The sequence below is a fragment of the Phacochoerus africanus genome, chromosome 4 (genome assembly GCF_016906955.1).
Source record: "Phacochoerus africanus isolate WHEZ1 chromosome 4, ROS_Pafr_v1, whole genome shotgun sequence".
Classification (NCBI taxonomy): domain Eukaryota; kingdom Metazoa; phylum Chordata; class Mammalia; order Artiodactyla; family Suidae; genus Phacochoerus; species Phacochoerus africanus.
In genome coordinates, this window is record NC_062547.1 from 12,841,562 (window position 1) to 12,858,991 (window position 17,430).

The 17,430-nt window shown below is 38.8% G+C and overlaps 1 non-coding gene across 1 annotated transcript; it reads left to right on the plus strand.

Moving 5' to 3' along the window:
• The first annotated feature begins 10,463 nt into the window (after positions 1-10,463).
• Positions 10,464-10,536, plus strand: TRNAV-UAC (transfer RNA valine (anticodon UAC)). Its single transcript has one exon. It is a non-coding gene; the product is annotated as a tRNA-Val (tRNA).
• The last annotated feature ends 6,894 nt before the right edge of the window (positions 10,537-17,430 follow it).

Sequence of the window (17,430 nt, forward strand, 5' to 3'; positions counted from 1 at the left end):
CAATAAAAGCAGATTTCCAAGCCTATACCTTACCCTCTCTCTCTTGATTGAAGATTTCGAGTGTGCCTCCTGGCCTGCCTTACACACTCCAGGGCTTATGAGTAATAATTTTTTCTTGTCTTCAAAGTTTCCTAATGGTTATTGCTAAACGGTATCTTGTAATCATAAGAACTGCGAGGGTTTATCCAGTTGTAACATCCATTTGCAAGGGGGAAATGTCAGTAGAAAATTCACCAGTCTCCAGGCATTTCTAGTGATAGCATTACTATCGATACCCTTAGATAAAGCAAAAGAAACATATTATCTTTAGGCAAGGGTGGATAAAATCAGAGAATATCCTGATTAGGTTACAGACATTGTCAGCACCCTAAGAAGGACCCAGTGCCCCAATATCCTCCACCCTAGATGAGTCTCAGAGGGGGTCAGTATAAGTGATAAAAGCATCTACTTTGTTTTATAGAAAAATCTGGAAGATACCTGTGCCTCACTTCCTAGAGTAATGGCAAGCATTCAAATATTTTCTGTATCTAACATGGCAGCAGAGCAGCATACCAACAATGGTTGATGGAAGCAGAGGGGCCAAGAGAGACTTCATAAAATCCTGACACCACGGTACACAAAAATTGATGAGATAGTCATCAATTATGCAACAAATATTAGAAAACCAAAGGAGATTTAGAAACATACAAAGAGAATGCAGAGAATATGTCTCTTAAGAGAGAAGCCAAGGCTTGGCCGTGGTCAGCAGTACATGACGATAAGGACCAATTACCTCTGCACAGAGGAGAGCAAAATCAGAGGGAATTAGTTGTACTAAATGTCCTACCCACAGGCCAGGATGATACATAAAACTCATGGGAACTTGGTTCTCTGCCAGTGGAGAGGAAAGGAATAAAGAGGAGAGAGAATTTTGAACTGAGTTTAAATTCTGAATGGACGATATTTACTACTGAAAGTGTCTTGGATTGGAAAGAATCCATTTTTTCTGGCTTCAGTGAAAAAAAAAAAGATTGCGTTCAGTTAAAATGAAATATTAAGAAGTTCTTTTTGTTGCACACCAGTATTAAGACTGTAAATTACAAAACTATGAGAAATGCCAGCATTAGGGAAAAGAATCATGAACAAAAGTTAAGAGACACAAAAGATAAATATCTGTTTAATAAAAGATCAAAGTTCAATAAAGAGGATAATAAAATTAAATAAGTAACACAAGGAAGTTTCCTGGAGATTAAAAAATATCTTAAGCTTTCAGATCTAAAGAGCTCATCAAGATCTTGACACCAATATTGAAAATAAGACACACTCTTGGACTCAAGTATAGAGTGAATATATTATATGTAATTTGAGAAGAAAAAAAATAGTGCTCTATATGGGACCAAGGATAATACATAAAACCCCTGGAAAGTAGACTGTCTTCAGATTTTGCATCTATTCTACTGATTACCAGAAGCCAAAGGAAAGAAAAACATCTACAAAGATTAGAGAAACTAATTTGAATCTGGAATGTAATTCCCAACTAAACTATCATTTAAATATGAATTAACCATACAAGACACATTCCCAGACCACAATGTAAGGACCACAGAAATTAACAAAAGTCTAGTCAAAAAGAGTATCAACCACTTTGACATGTTGAAATAGCCATTTAGTTATATTCGAGATAAAGTAGAACTCATCTTGAAACCTAAAAATGTTTAGAAATAACTGACATTGATAACCATATATATTAAAACCCATGATCGCAGCAACAATGGTAAAGGGGGAAAATAATATTTATTATTAAACAATGCGGACAACTAAAATAAATGAAGCATGTTGCATCCAAATACCAGCACACACACATACACACACACAACCAAAAGAATCTAGAAGAAAGTTAAAAAAATAAATAGTTTAAGTAGAAAGTAACAATATGTGAGAGAAGTTTCTTAATGGACCTGATAAATAGAGCCAGAAGCTGGTTCTTTAAAATGATCAATTCGGAGTTCCCGTTGTAGCGCAGTGGTTAACGAATCCAACTAGGAACCGTGAGGTTGAGGGTTTGATCCCTGGCCTCGCTCAGTGGGTTAGGAATCCCGCATTGCCGTGAGCTGTGGTGTAGGTTGCAGACGCGGCTCAGATCCCTCGTTGCTGTGGCTGTGGTGTAGGCCAGCGGCTACAACTCCTATTCGACCCCTAGCCTGGGAACCTTCATATGTCGCGGCAGCAGCCCTAGAAAAGGCAAAAAAAAAAAAAGATAAAATGATCAATTGGATACAATACATACATATCATCAGTCCTTTGGGTGAAAAAGAGAAAGAAAACAAAACAAATGCCCTTAGGACTGAGAAATGAGAAAAACATTGTTTGTAGAGGTAATTTAAATTATAAGAAAGAACAGTCCTTACATATCAGAGCAACAAAAAATTAAATATGATCGGAGTTATGTATATCAATATGGATAAATCTCAAAACTATTGAACAAATTGCTAGAGATTTGAACATTATGAACATTATGTTACCATAGATGTGAAGTTTGAAAATAAATAAAAATAAACTGTGGATTATTACAGAGACATAAATACGTAGTAAAAATAGAAAAGCACATGTGGGAATATCAACAAAGGCAAGATAGTGATTACCTCTGGAAGGGAAGGAAATGAGATCGGAGATTGGCACATAAAGGTTTCAAGACTATCATTACTGTCTTATTTTTTAAAATATTAAAACAAATATAGTAAAATGTTAAGATCTGGCCAACCTAGATGTTGGGTGAGTATTCAGCAGAATATTCTCTACGTTTTACTGGATGATTAAAATACTGCATGATAAAACTTATGAGAATATCCTATATAATTTTATAACATTAAATTTGAAATCTAAACATTGTGCTTTATTTCTTAGGAAAATATACACTATTAAGCTAATACAAAATAAATCGAAAACTAAAAACACCATCAGAGTTAAAAAGTAGCCTAAGCCTTACCCCCATCAAAGGCATCAGAATATTCTGATTTGTATGCTAATATTCTTTGGAACTTGCAAGGAACAGGTAATTCCTGTGATATTTAAACACTCTGAGTACACAATAGATATAACAGCACCAATATCAAAACCAGAATCAGGTACCACATATACATCCACCAAAATAGATTTATACAAAAACCCCACTTACTTATTCAGTTACAAAAATTTGGGTTTTTTTCCCATTTTCTTTATTTCTTTATTGTTTTCTTATTGAAATATAATTGATCTCCAGCAAAGTGATTCATATATATGTATATGTATAGGTGTGCATATACATAACCTACAAGGGGAAAGAATCTGAAAAAGAAGATAGATTCTTTCCCCTTATAGGTTATTACAAAATATTGAGTATAGTGCCCTATGATATACAGTAGGTCCTTGTTGATTATTTATTTTACATGTAGTAGTGTATATATGTTAATTCCAAACCCCTGATTTATCCCTGCTCCCCTTTCCCCTTTGGTATTCTGTTTGTTCTCTATGTCTGTGGGTCTATTTCTATTTTGTAAATAAGTTCATTTGTATCTTTTTTTTAAGATTCTGCATATAAGTAGTATCACATATTTGCCTTTGTCTGGCTTACTTCACTTAGTATAATATTATCTAAGTGCATCCATATTACTGCAAATGGCATAATTTTATTCTTTTTTATGGCTTACTAATATCCTATTGTGTGTGTACAATATATATATATACCTACCACCTCTTCTTTACATATTCATCTGCCCATTGACATTTAGGTTACTTCCACGTCTTGGCTATTGTAAATAGTGCTGCAATGAACACTGAGGTGCATGTATCTTTTCAAACTATTGTTTTCTCTGGATATATGCTCAGGAGTGGGATTGCTGGATCATATAGTAGCTCTATTTTTAGTTTTTTAAGGAACCTCCACACTCTTCTCCATAGTAGCTATACCAGTTTACATTCCCACCAATAGCACTGCAGGGTTCCTTTTTCTCCACACCTCCTCCAGCATTTATTATTTCCAGACTTTTTGATGATGGCCCTTCTCACTGGTGTGAAGTGATACTTCATTTGATTTGCATTTTTCTATTCATTGGCAACGTTGAGCATTTTTTCACATGTCTGTTGGCTATCTGTACATCTTTAGGGAAGTGTCTATTTAGGTCTTCTGCCCATTTTGGATTAGGTTGTTTGGAGGTCTTTGGATATAGAGCTAATGTACCTAAATCTGTTTTATTTATATATACTAACAACACAAAGAGAAATTACCACTTACCATCACATCAGAAAAAATAAAATACCTAGGAATAAACCTACCTAATGAGGCAAAAGACCTACACTCCAAAAACTATAAGACACAGGTGAAAGAAATCAAAGATTACATACACAAATGAAAAGAAATACCATGCTCTTGGAATGAAAGATTCAATATTGTCAGAACAACTATACCACCTAAGGCAATCTAAAGATTCAATGTAATCCCTAGCAAGTTACCAATGACAGTCTTCACAGAACTAAAACAAAATATTTTAAAATTTGTACAAACACAAAAGACCCCAAATAGACAAAGCAATACTGAAAAAGAAAATGGAACTGGAGGAATCAGGCTTCCAGGCTTCAGACTGCACTACAAAGTTACAGTCATCAAAACAGTATGATGCCAGCACAAAAACAGAAATCTAAATCAATGGAACAAGATAGAAAACTCATAAATAAATCCATGAACCTATGGTCAACTAAACTCCAACAAAGGAGGCAAGAATATGCAATGGAGAAAAACAATTCCTTCAATAAGCATTGGTGGGAAAACTGGACAGCTACGTGTGGAAGAATGAAGTTAGAACACTTTCTAACAACATACACAAAAATAAACTCAAAATTGATTAAAGACCTAAATGTAAGACTGGACATTATAAAACTCTAAGAGGAAAACATAGGCAGAACACCTTTTGAACATACACTGCAGTGATATTTTCTTGGATATGTCTCCTAGAGTAATGGAAATAAAAAACAAAAATAAACAAATTGGACCTAATTAAACCTAAAATCTTTTCCACAGCAAAGGAAACTATAAACAAAGCAAAAAGACAACCTACAGAATGTGAGAAAATATTTGAAAATGATGCAACTGACAGAAATTAATTTTCAAAATTGAAAAAAAAATTAACAGTGAGGAGTTCCCATCGTGGTGCAGTGGAAACAAATCCAACTAGGAACCATGAGGTTGCAGGTTCGATCCCTGGCCTTGCTCAGTGGGTTAAGGATGTGGCATTGCCGTGAGCTGTGGTGTAGGTCACAGATGTGACTCAGATCTGGCATTGCTATGGCTGTGGCATAGGCCAGCGGCTACAGCTCTGATTAGACCCCTAGCCTGGGAACCTCCATATGCCACAGGCACAGCCCTACAAAAGACAAAAAAAAAAAATTTTATTCTTTACTTAAAAATAGGTACAATAAAAATAATAAGTTTGAAAGTTAGGAATAAAAGTAAACTTCTTTATGTTGCTAAGAGAGGATGTATTCCAGAAATTAGCAGTATGAACACCATACGAAATGGTGAAATATCAAAGGCATTTCCATTAACATTCTATACGGAGTGAAACAGCTGTCCCTCCCAGTAATTATTTAACATTTTTCTGATGGTCATAACCAATGCTGAAGATTAAAAAGTTCAATAAATTGTTAAAAATGTAAATGGAATGAAAAAGTGTTATAATTGACGGATTATTTATTGCCAATGTAAAAAAACAGAGAACCAATTGAAAAGTTATCGCAACCCAATAAAAGATTTTCGTGTAATGTCCATGGAAGAAAAACATTTTAAAAATGAACAGCTGTAACTGATTAATGCTGAGCTGTCCATCATGGTAGCAGCTAGCCACACGTGGTTATTAAGCTTTTGATATGTGGCTAGTCAGAATTAAGATGTCTTAAAACACAAATAGTGGATTTTAAGGATTTAATATGGAAAAAAAATACAATATCTTAATAATTCCTATAAAGTACATGTAAAATATGATATCTTAGATATATTGCATTAAAATATATTATGAAAAATTAACTTCATTTATTTTTTAATGTGACTATAAGAAAATTTTCAATTATATTTGTGGCTCATATTCATTGCTCAAATTGCTATTGGATGACACCTGATTAGTCAATGCAGTGAAAGAGAAATTTAATTTATGCCCCAAAGCAAAAATAATGGTTACTATTTAAGAGCCAACTTAATAAAAAAAGTGCACCACCCTACATGAAGAAAATTATAGAAATCTGTAGAAGGGCATACAGAAGACATGGGTAAATGGGAAAAAAATACCACATTGTTAGATGGCAAGTCTCAATAATGTGAAAATGTCAGCTCTCATAGAATTAAATCTATTGTTTTAATGCAAGTCCAATCCAATGAGTTTGTGACTGCAACTCCATCCTTCAAGAGATTAGATCTGTTGCTCCACTCTTTGAATACTGGCCTGTTTTATGGAAGTCCAACAGAACAGAGGTGAAGGGATGGCGTTCTTGAGTGCCGAGGCTCAGCTTCAAGAGAACTTGCACACTCTGCTCTGACTCTTGGACCCTGCCATTTCCATGTGAACAGCTCGGGCTAGCCTATGGGATATGACACCATGTGGAAGAAAGCCCAGTCATCCCAACCCAGGACTCCCTATAGCCAGTCAACCCCCGAGTACATGGGAAAAACTAACCAAGCTACAACTCAATCCAGAGTTGTCAACAGATGCATAAACCTCCCCAGCTAAAGTCAAAAACAGTAGTTAGCTGACCCACAGACCATATGCAATAATAAAAGCTTATTGCTTTAAGCCAATGAGTTATTATGAACTAAATACTGATAAATGGATCAAATATGACAAGTTGATCTTGAAGCTTATTTAGAACTTTAAATATATAAGAAAAGCAAAGAAATTTCTGAAAAGAATGAGATATTTTATCCTATTAATACCAAAATAAACTCCAAACTTCAGAAATTAAAGATATTAAGTTAGAGTTACCATAGGCTTAAAATATGTCTGTGAAACAAAAAAGTACGGAAAACAAACTCAAGTAAATATGAAACTATGATATGAGGCTAAAGTGTCAAATTAATGCATAAAGAAACCAATTAATAGTATTTGGGCAATTGGCATACCATGTCAAAAAAAATCTTTATGAATAAAAATTACTCATTTTTTTATTTACAAAAATATGAGAGAATATTTTTATAAACTTTGGGTAAAGGACTACAGGGCAGCTGGTGCCCTTCATCACCAAGGAAACACTGCACCTGCTTCAGGTGTTAAAGACACTTTGGGGAGACCTGGCAGTAGTCTGGGTATGGGTCCTGGCAAGCAGGTGAGCCAGCAGGTAAGTGACAAGATGTGTGAGCTATTACTGTCTCTCTCTTCCCAACCTCTTGGTGCTCTGCACCATCTCTAGAGCCTAAAAGGATTATGGCTCTGGCTTCACTCACTTCCTTCTACCAAACTCATGTAAAGTGTATCCTGTGGTCCACACTAAGCCAAAACTATGCAAGGGAAGAAACTGCAGGATATGGGGCTCCAACTTGTCTGACACAGGGCCAAACCCACGAGCAATTCTCTTTCTAACCTTTTATCATCAGAATGCTGAGTGTGTGTGTATAACTACCCATGCTCCAAGACATTTGTTCCAACATTGTTGGTCATTGGAAGAAATTAGGGGACTAAGTAGTTAAGGTTATCTTCATACAATGGAACTCTATGCAGTCTTCGAATAAGAAGAAAACATAGTGCAGTTACAGAGTTACAAGGATATCCAGAACAAAAAGCAAAAGAGCAAGTTGCAGAATGATATAAAGTATACAATTTTTTGTTTAAAAATAAAATATATGTTTGATGAGCATAAAAAGATACATGCAAAAATAGCAGGCTACCTCTGAGCAATGAAATTGGGAGGCAGAATGAAAAGAGGAAGCCACTGTCCTTCTTTCACTTTATATATTTACATATCTTTTCATTTTATTACATCAAAATGTGTTTTGGGGTTTTGGGGTTTTGTTTTTTGTTTGTTTTGTTTTGTTTTGTTTTTTGCTTTTTAGGGCCACAGTTGCAGCCTGTGGAGGTTCCCAGGCTAGGGGTCGAATCAGAGCTGTAGCTGACAGCCTACACCAGAGCCACAGCAACACAGAATTTGAGCCTCCTCTGTGATCTACACCACAGTTCATAGCAATGCCAGATCCTCAACCCACTGAGCAAGACCAGGGATTGAACCTGCATCCTCATGGACGCTAGTCAGATTTGTTAACTGCTGAGCCATGACAGGAACTCCCAAAATGTATTTTTTTGTAATAAGAAACCCAACAAAGTCTTTAAAAGATAGAGACCACCTTAAAACATAAATCATGGGAACTGATAAAATGCTAGCAAAAATATTTAAGAACCCTAGGGTTGTTCCCTTTAATAAGATCTCATCCATTAGGATAAATAGATTTAGTAACTGTTTATTATTATTATCATTATTGGTGGTGGTGTTATTATTTGGTTAATCCAAGTAGACTTTGGGGTGATTCTCCATCTTTGCCTCTTTCCTGAAAGTTGAGAGACTTACACATTTTTAAATATAGAGAAATATGGCTAGTGTTTTGTAATTTTCCTGTGCTGAATAAACAGCAGAATCCCCATGTTCAGTCTTAGAACCCAAGGAGGTACAAAATTTTGTAGATGCTGAATCTTCAAATGAAGGAATTTCCCTAAAGATGTACTTACTGAGGCCCTTGAGCAGAGGGCCTAAAGCATTTCCCTAAAGCATTACACACTCAGGTGCCTGAGGTCAAGGAACATCTTTTAATCTCTCCTTGGCACTGCTAACCATCCCTGGCCCCTCCAGTCAACAAATACTTACAGTCTACCAAGGAGGATGTATCAGCAGAGTACCAGAAGCTGAAGCAGTGAGCAAGGCTTGCATGGGACCAGCCTTATGGAAACAGTTAAGGTAGCCAGGGGCGGGGGGCGGGGTGGGGGGGAGACGACGACACAGGACAGACATTAATAAGTGGTTAGTGTATTTCAAAAGGTATGACTGGGTCACTTTGCTGCATAGCAGAGATTGGCACAACATCTTAAATCAACTATACTTTAAAAACTTAAATGCTCTATCAGCAAAGTCTTTTTTGGGAGTTCCCATTGTGGTTCAGTGGTTTACAAATCTGACTAGGAACCATGAGGTTGCAGGTTTGATCCCTGGCCTTGCTCAGTGGGTTAAGGATCCTGCATTGCTGTGGCCGTGGCATAGGCCGGCAGCTACAGCTCCAATTCAACCCCTAGCCTGGGAACCTCCGTATGCCATGAGAGAGGCCCAGGAAATGACAAAAAAAGAAAAATCTTTTTTTATTGTTTCCTATTAAATATGAAAGTAAAAAAAATAGCTCTTTTTGCATGATTTCAACTTTGATGATGAATTTCTACTTTGCTGCAATCTATGAAAGCATATTGCTTGTGTTTTCAAATTTCTGACATAAACCAAGGATAACTCCAAATCAAACTTAGAAAAATAAAATAAAATAAATAAAAATGAAAAAGTTAAAGAGAGAGAGGAGTTCCTATTGTGGCTCAGCAAATAGAATCCAACGAGTATCCATGAGGATGCTGGTTCCACCCCTGGCCTCTCTCTCAGTGGGTTAAGGATCCAGCATTGCTGTGAGCTATAGTATAGGTCACAGACCCAGCTCTGATCTGGCATTGCTGTGGCTCTGGCGTAGGCCATCACCTGCAGCTCTGATTCGACCCCTAGACTGGGAATTTCCATATGCTGTGGGAGCGGCCCTAAAGAGCAGGAAAAAAAACAAAGAGAGTGAGAGAGCTGACAGGGTGTCCGAGGAGCAACCAGCTCAGGCAGCACCTTCACAAAAGGAATCAAAGAGTCATGAAGCCAGAGGAGCCAATAGGAAATTATCTGGATAGTTCTAAATAGAATCTTTAGAAGACACAAACTTTGTGGCCTTTCATGTCACAGACATAGAGCCTCTGTTGGGTGGCAGGAAACAGAATAAACATGTCCAAAGTAAAGAAGTGCTCATCCACTGGTTATTTAGCCCACAAATATTTGCTGAGTACTTCCTAGATGCCAGCAACTGTTTTAGGCACTGAGGATGCAGCAGAGAACTCTGCCTCTGTGAACTGGCACAATTGTGGGGTGAGAGAAAGTAAAACACCAAAGGAAAATATATATTATGTGAGAAGGTGATAAGTGCTATGCAAAAAAAAAAAAAAAAAAAGCATCAGAAAAAGATGCTAGGAAAGTTCCTGGCAGTTTTAAATAGGGTGATCAGGGAAGGCCTTTTCAGAAGATGATATCTGAGTAAAGATTTGAAAAAAATCAAGGGTGCAAGCTATACAGATACCTGGAGGAATAAGCATTTGAGCAGTGGGAACAGCAGGTGCCAATGTCCTGAGGTGAGATCATGCTTGGTGTGTTCAAGAATTAACAAGGAGTTCATTTAGAGTCTGGCAGAAGGTGGTTCCATAGTGTAGTGGTTATCACATCTGCTTTACACGCAGAAGGTCCTGGGTTCGAGCCCCAGTGGAACCATGAGGCTAGAGTGTAGCGGAAAGAAATAAGCATACAGAAAAGAGCCTTCTTATAATCCAGCATGACAAAGTGATGTTTCTAGGTATTTTTGCTAATTAATTAAAGAGAGCAGTAGCAGACTTCCGGTGCTGGTCTACAGAGAGAACATTTAATGTTTCTGGAAGCAGCTGGGCAGCAAAATTAATGCTAAACTGAACCAAGGTACACCTGACAAGTGAAAAAATAATGTGATTCAGCAGCACTGGAATGGGTGTGGACCAGACCAACCTGATGCATTTCCTTACCTGAAACCCACTTCACCTTCCCCTGAACAGTCTCTTTCCCTCCTTGCTCATTGTACTTTGTTCTTTGTTCTTTGAACTTCTGCTCTTTCACTGATCACAATCACAGACTGAGGGTGTAGATAAACAGGACTGCCTGGGGCAGCCAGACACCTGGGTCCTCATTCCCACCACTGCCCCATCCCCCTACCATCCTCGGCTAACTGTGTGATCCTAGGTAATTCTCATAATTTCTTTGAGCTTCCACTTCTTCATCTGTTTTTCTATACCCCTCCCACCAAAAAAAAAGTGTATATATAGATATAGATACGGACATAGATATAGATAATAATATATGTGTGTAGATAATCATATATGTGAATATACAGAGAAAATCAATGTGTGTGTGTGTGTATGTGTGTGTGTGTGTGTGTGTGTGTGTGTGTGCGTGTGTGTGTGTACATGGATAATCATACTTAACCTCCTGAAGACAAGAAACTGGAGAAACTCTAATTTCATGATTATCTTTTCTTCCTCTTTCCCTTTCCATAAATTCCTACATGTGGTTCCTGTATATTCATCGTCCACAAAAGCACAGGCAGTGCAGGCTCCTGACTCCAGCATAAGACTTTACTGGAAAGTTCTGCCCCAACTTCGTTGTATCCAATCAGTAGCTGATTTGGTTCCTCAAGGAGAGGTTACAGCTCAGACTGGGGTGCCTTATATGCAAATGGCGCCTTTAATGTAGGAATAAAAAAGATTTCTCCTCTGTCCCCATTCTTAAAGCAGATGCCCTGTGGGCCATCACTAGCAATGGCTGATGGAGCCTGAATTCCAGTTCTGACGTGTCCCTTAAGGAGTCACCCATCTTCCAGGGTCTGGTTTCCCCAGTGGGAAGAATGTCATGAATCAGAGGCTCTGCCACCCTCCCCAGCTGTGACCTGGGAGCAAGATGTTTTGTAAACACCGGGCTGCCTCCATATACTTTATCCAGAGATGGTATAAGAGAACCCATTCACCTAGGGAAAGACAAGGCCCATTGTGGCCACCGTTTGCCCTCCTGAGGTCAGGTGCTTCATCAAGTTTCTCCTTTTAATCAGGAACACAAGAGAAACCTTAGGGGCAAAATAAGTAGGACAAGTGCATTGCTGGGAGAAGCAATTGGCACAGTCTGCAGGTTGGCATGATCTTTGCCAGTTCTCTGAGGCTGAGAAATTGTGGCAATTATTCTTGGCATCTGATACACAAGCATTTTTTATGAGTCTCAAAATGTCCAGGCAAGAAAGGAAATGAACAAGGTCAGGAAGAAACTCCTTTGATAAGGTGAGACCAGGAAGGGGGCAGGTGGGAGCCACCTGCACGTTTAGTCATTTGGTCACTTTTCATTGTGGAAGGTGCTCTAGAGACCAGGACTGAAACTTACACACACACATACACACACACAGAGATGTACGCCTATATGCATATGGATACATACACATATTTCCTGCCTACAAAATTGTACAGGCTGCAATGAGAGGTAGGGCATTACTGTAATCCACCATTTCCACCTCAGGATAGAAATTCTAAGGAGATGATTTCCAAGAAAGTGACATTTGAGCTGAACCTTGACACTAAAAATTGCCCACTCTTTATTCTTCTTGCCCTGCCTTATTTTTCTCCAGAGGAATTACGACCTTCTAAAGAAACATGTAATTTATTTACCATATTTATTATCTATCCCCCCTCACCCCTATGTAAACACTGACCAAAGATGGTCCTTCACTCTCTTTTTTCTTTCACTTTCTTTCACATCCCTCCTAGTAGGGAAAAAAGCAAAGAAAAACAAAGGCTCTCATGTTTGCTGAGTACCTTTGACCTTTCAGAGCAATGTTCCATCCATTTTATGCTCAGAAAGTCTCTGTGACGTACAGAGATTTTGTGACTGTCCCCATTCTGCTGAAGCAGTAACAGGCAGAAGGCGGAGTGGGAAGGATGGAAAGCTACATACACATGGTCATTTGCCTGACACCCACCAACCTTATAGAGATGTCATTAAATCTCTCCTGGTGTGTGGGAAGCACTCAAAGTACAGAAATTATTATTTCATTCTTCTCGTATCATCTGCTCCAGAAAAAAAAAATAGAAAGTATTAAATTACCTTCTTAGTACTACCAGCTGGCACTGCGAATATTTTTCTGACTCCTTTGCCTTTTCTGCCTCCTCACCATGCCAGAAAATAAAATCACCCTTCATTTTAGTGCTCTAGCTTTCACAAAGACCCAAGGAGGTCCTTTCCCCACTACCAGAGGTTGGCATCAAGTGCTTCCTTAATGCAAGGTTTCCGCCCATTCCCTACATCTGAAACAATTTTAATAGCATGTATTCACTAACCACCTCCTTACTACAGTTGCGAGTTAGAGAGCTGAGTCTTACCACCCTGACAACCCACTATTAGAATGACACTCTTTGTATGTATCATTACACAAAACACATTCAAACAAAATATCATATTTCTAAAAGATGAAAGGTGATTTTGCTCGAAGAGGTTGGGACATTTTTACCTCTTATGACTTCTCATTACTGGTAGCTGATGACAGTAATGGCATGTTAGCATGTTACCCGGTTACAAAGAGGGTTGCAATAACTGTTAGGAGATTTACTCAAGGACTCTTTTTTTCTCTTGGGTCTCCAGGATATGAATCAAAGAGTTCCATGTAGGAACTGAACAATCCATGTAGGAATCCAAAGTCCATGAGGCTCTGTATGAATTGGCTCCCACCTTGCTGCCTACGAAAGATTTATGACAGGCTTAGGTGGGGGGAACGGGATCTGTTAAAGATTTCTCAATTCCTCCAAGTTATTTCCGGTCTAATGATGAATTTTTTGATCTGCACTTTTGTACTATCAGCTATGTGGATTCTGCATTTTCTCACGTGGGGTGTCTGTATTTGTTGCTCTCTATCAAAGGCCACAAGGAGCAACCAATATGCTAATGTCCTGATGTGTGGACATCAAGACCCCTCCATTTCCATGGACACATGGTTTGAGTCCCAAAAGATGACAGTTATTTTGCCAACACATACCAAGAAATGTTTGTTTCTTTCTAGGATGGAGACGTCCCTATTGTCCCCTCGTTAACTCAGATGACACCACATTTTTTCTGAAAGTCTGATTTCACACATGTTACTCCTGATTCTCTGAATTTTTGTATTAGTTATTTGGATGCAAGTATCAGAAACCAACTTATGTGAATAGAAGCTTCTTTTTAAAGGATTGATTATAAGGACTGAGGGTTTTCTCACAGAACCCACTGGCAAGAATGCAGCCAAACTCAGGGAGCAGTCTCCGAGAAGAGCTATGAATTATCAGGCAGTGTTTCCTCTCCATCCTGCATCCCTGCTTCTCTCTGCACACATCAACTTCCTATTTTTCTACCTTTGAAGAATTGTTTCATTCACAACTCAGCCCGCATGGCAGAATACAGGCAGCCACAGCTCCCAATACTACAAGTTCAGCCCTTAGCATAACCGGTCTTCCATAGTTTCAATGTCAAATTCTTGCAAAAGGGCCTCAAAATAACTCAAGTCAGATGGTATATCTGTATATATTATGTAATATATTATATATTATGTACATATATATTACATAATGTATATTATATATACTTACTACATAATGTGTTGTATACTATATGTGTATTATATATGTGTGTGTATTATTATACATATAATATATATTACATATACAGACATAGATTATATTTACTTGTGTCTTCGTATGGTGGAGAGAGAAGCTCTCTGGTGTCTCTTCTTATAAGGATGCTGATTCTATCAGGTTAGGGCCCCATCTTTATGGCTTCACTTTAATTTCCTTACCCCAAATACAATTGCATTGGGGATTAGGACTTCAACATATGAACTTGGAGGAATAAATTCAGTTCATAGCTATATCCAATACCCATATCAGATCTTACTATATGGAAAAATTAAAACTGTGTTATAATAAAATATGAAGAGTCCAGAGGACTTAGAGGAACTCACCCTTAGCTAGTCCTGCAACTAAGATGATTAAATAAAATGAACCCTAAGTAGAGAGAATATTTTCCCCTAAACAAACATCAGATTCAACTTTCTTTATGCTCTTGGTTGTACAATTTTGACTGCATAAGTATGTGCCTGTTTTCCTGAGATGAAGGCACATAACTATCAACAAGTTATCAAAGTCTTAGTACAAAAAACCCCTGAAATTAAGAGCCACTGGGGATTACAGATGAGTATTTGATATTGTGAATAAAAAGCTCTCCCTCAAGAAGTCATTGGAACATGTCTAAGGGCCAACCCCTTCCTATTTAGTATATGTGCTGCTGATACAACCATAAGACAGACTCCTTCATATCTAGAAGGACCTCAATAAATATTCATTCGGTTGAACACACAAGTTATACATACTGCTCAAATAGTTCCTTCAAGAAATAGCCAGGAGTTTCCACTGTGGTACAGTGGGACCAGTGTCATGTCTTCAGTGTCAGGTTGCAAGTTTGATACACGGCCTGGCACAGTGGGTTAAGGGATCTGATATTGCAGTCACAACTGCAGCTTGTATCTGATCCCTGGTCCCAGGAACTCCACATGCTATGGGGCAGCAAGAAAAAAAAAATGAAAGAAAGAAATAGGTCAGGATGTCACAGGGGCACAGAGGCTGGTAGAACTTCCTATGGAAGTGTAGAAAAAGCAAAACTGACTTAATGCAGTTAATAAATATGTTAACAATGTTATTACTTCATGCAGAGATTGTATTAAGAGAAGAAAATCAGTCCAGTCATGAGACAGGCACATGTTTTAAAAATACAATGGATAGAGATCCTGTGGTGTAGCAGCAGAAATGAATCTGACTAGGAACCATGAGGTTGCGGGTTTGATACCTGGCCTCACTCAGTGGGTTAAGGATCCGGCATTGCCATGAGCTGTGGTGTAGGTCACAGATGCAGCTTGGCTCTGGCATTGCTGTGGCTGTGGCATAGGCTGGCAGCTGTAGCTCTGATTAGACCCCTAGCCTGGGAGCTTCCATATGCCATGGATGCAGCCCAAATAAATAAATAAATAAATAACACAATGGAATGTGATATGGGCCAAGACAGTGGAAGGAACAGAGAACCATGGAGACACAGGGAGAGAAGGAAGTAGTTAGTCCTATTGAGCAACTGGCAGACTCTAGTCAAGCTGCAGTGGAAGGAGACCATGAAAATGGGAAGATTGGAAGGAAAGGGCAGGATCCCACAGACTAGACAGACTGAATGGAATCTCTTGAGTGGGAGGAATGGAGCAGCACAGAGGAGTATATTTGGGGGGGGGGAACAAATGGCAGAAAAGGTTTCTTAGACCAAGTAACAGTTGAGTTACATATTGCTTGATAAAACTTCAATGAACAAATAGTAAAAAGGAATGATAATACAAAACCAGGACCACCCTGAGCAAGAGCCTAGAGAGGCTGATAATGTGGGGTGCTTTGGGAGCCAGTAGACAGACTTCAGTGCCCTTTCAGGTGTCTTGTGTAAGTCCCCCCAAATATTCAGCAATTTCCCAAACCTGAAGTCCCTTGTGTAAGTCCCCTCCAAATATTCAGCAATTTCTAAAGACCCCACCCTACCCTGCCTCAACAAATCCTTAGTCTTTCCCTTCTGAAATACCAAGATCTCTGTTATTCATGATGTTCCCCTAGCAATCACCACCACACTTATCAAAACCTTCTTGTTCCTCTGTTTGGTTTGCTAATGGCTTCCTATCCTCCTTAGAGACCATATAAAGGTATCAATAGCTAAATGTTTTATGTTTGCATGTCAAGATTTATTGGCTAAAAATTTTATTCTCTCTTGAAAACCAGTGAAGGTTAGCCAAACCTCTTATGGCTTTACTCAAGGGGGCAAGTACTCCTGTGAGGATTTCAGGCACTATGACATAGCAAGTGGGACAAAAATGTGGAGGTGTGCAACTGTCCCCATATCATGGCACTTCTACACCAATTTGGGCAGAGAGAAATGTGTCACCAGGGATGGCTCCTTCTAAAGGCTCTGAGGGGAGGATCTGGCCCAGGCCTCTCTCCTTGATTGTAGATTGTGTTTCCCCACCATCAGACCCTGGGTCAGGGGTTTGAGAGCAAGTGGTTTGTGAGGGAGGTGGTTTCAGGAAGTCCAGGTGGAGAAATGGGGACATGAAATAGAGAAAGGAAGGAAGTCAGAACAGACCATTGTTAACCAGCAGCTTCCTGATATTGTTAACCGAGGCTCAGACCCAAGAGGCCCTCAGGGAGAGAGCATGGAGCACTTGGCCCTTCCCAGGATCAAAGAGTCTGGGAATTTGCTCACAACTCCTGTCACCCTTTGATTGAAGACTATTCCTAATGCTCTATCTTCCCAGCCTGCCAAGTTATAAAGCAAGTCACTGGAAAAAGAGTGCCCAGGATTTAGAGAAGGAATCCGACAGATGGTGTGTGATAGAGCCATCAAAGCTGAGGGGCTATGAGAAGGCCCCTGTCAGCATCTTTCTTGTCACCATACACAGCTGTGGGTCACCACAGGATGGAGTCGAGACCACATACTAGATGGAGCTGGGAGAACATTCTAACTTCCCTAAAAGAAGAAGGGAAGATGGTTGGA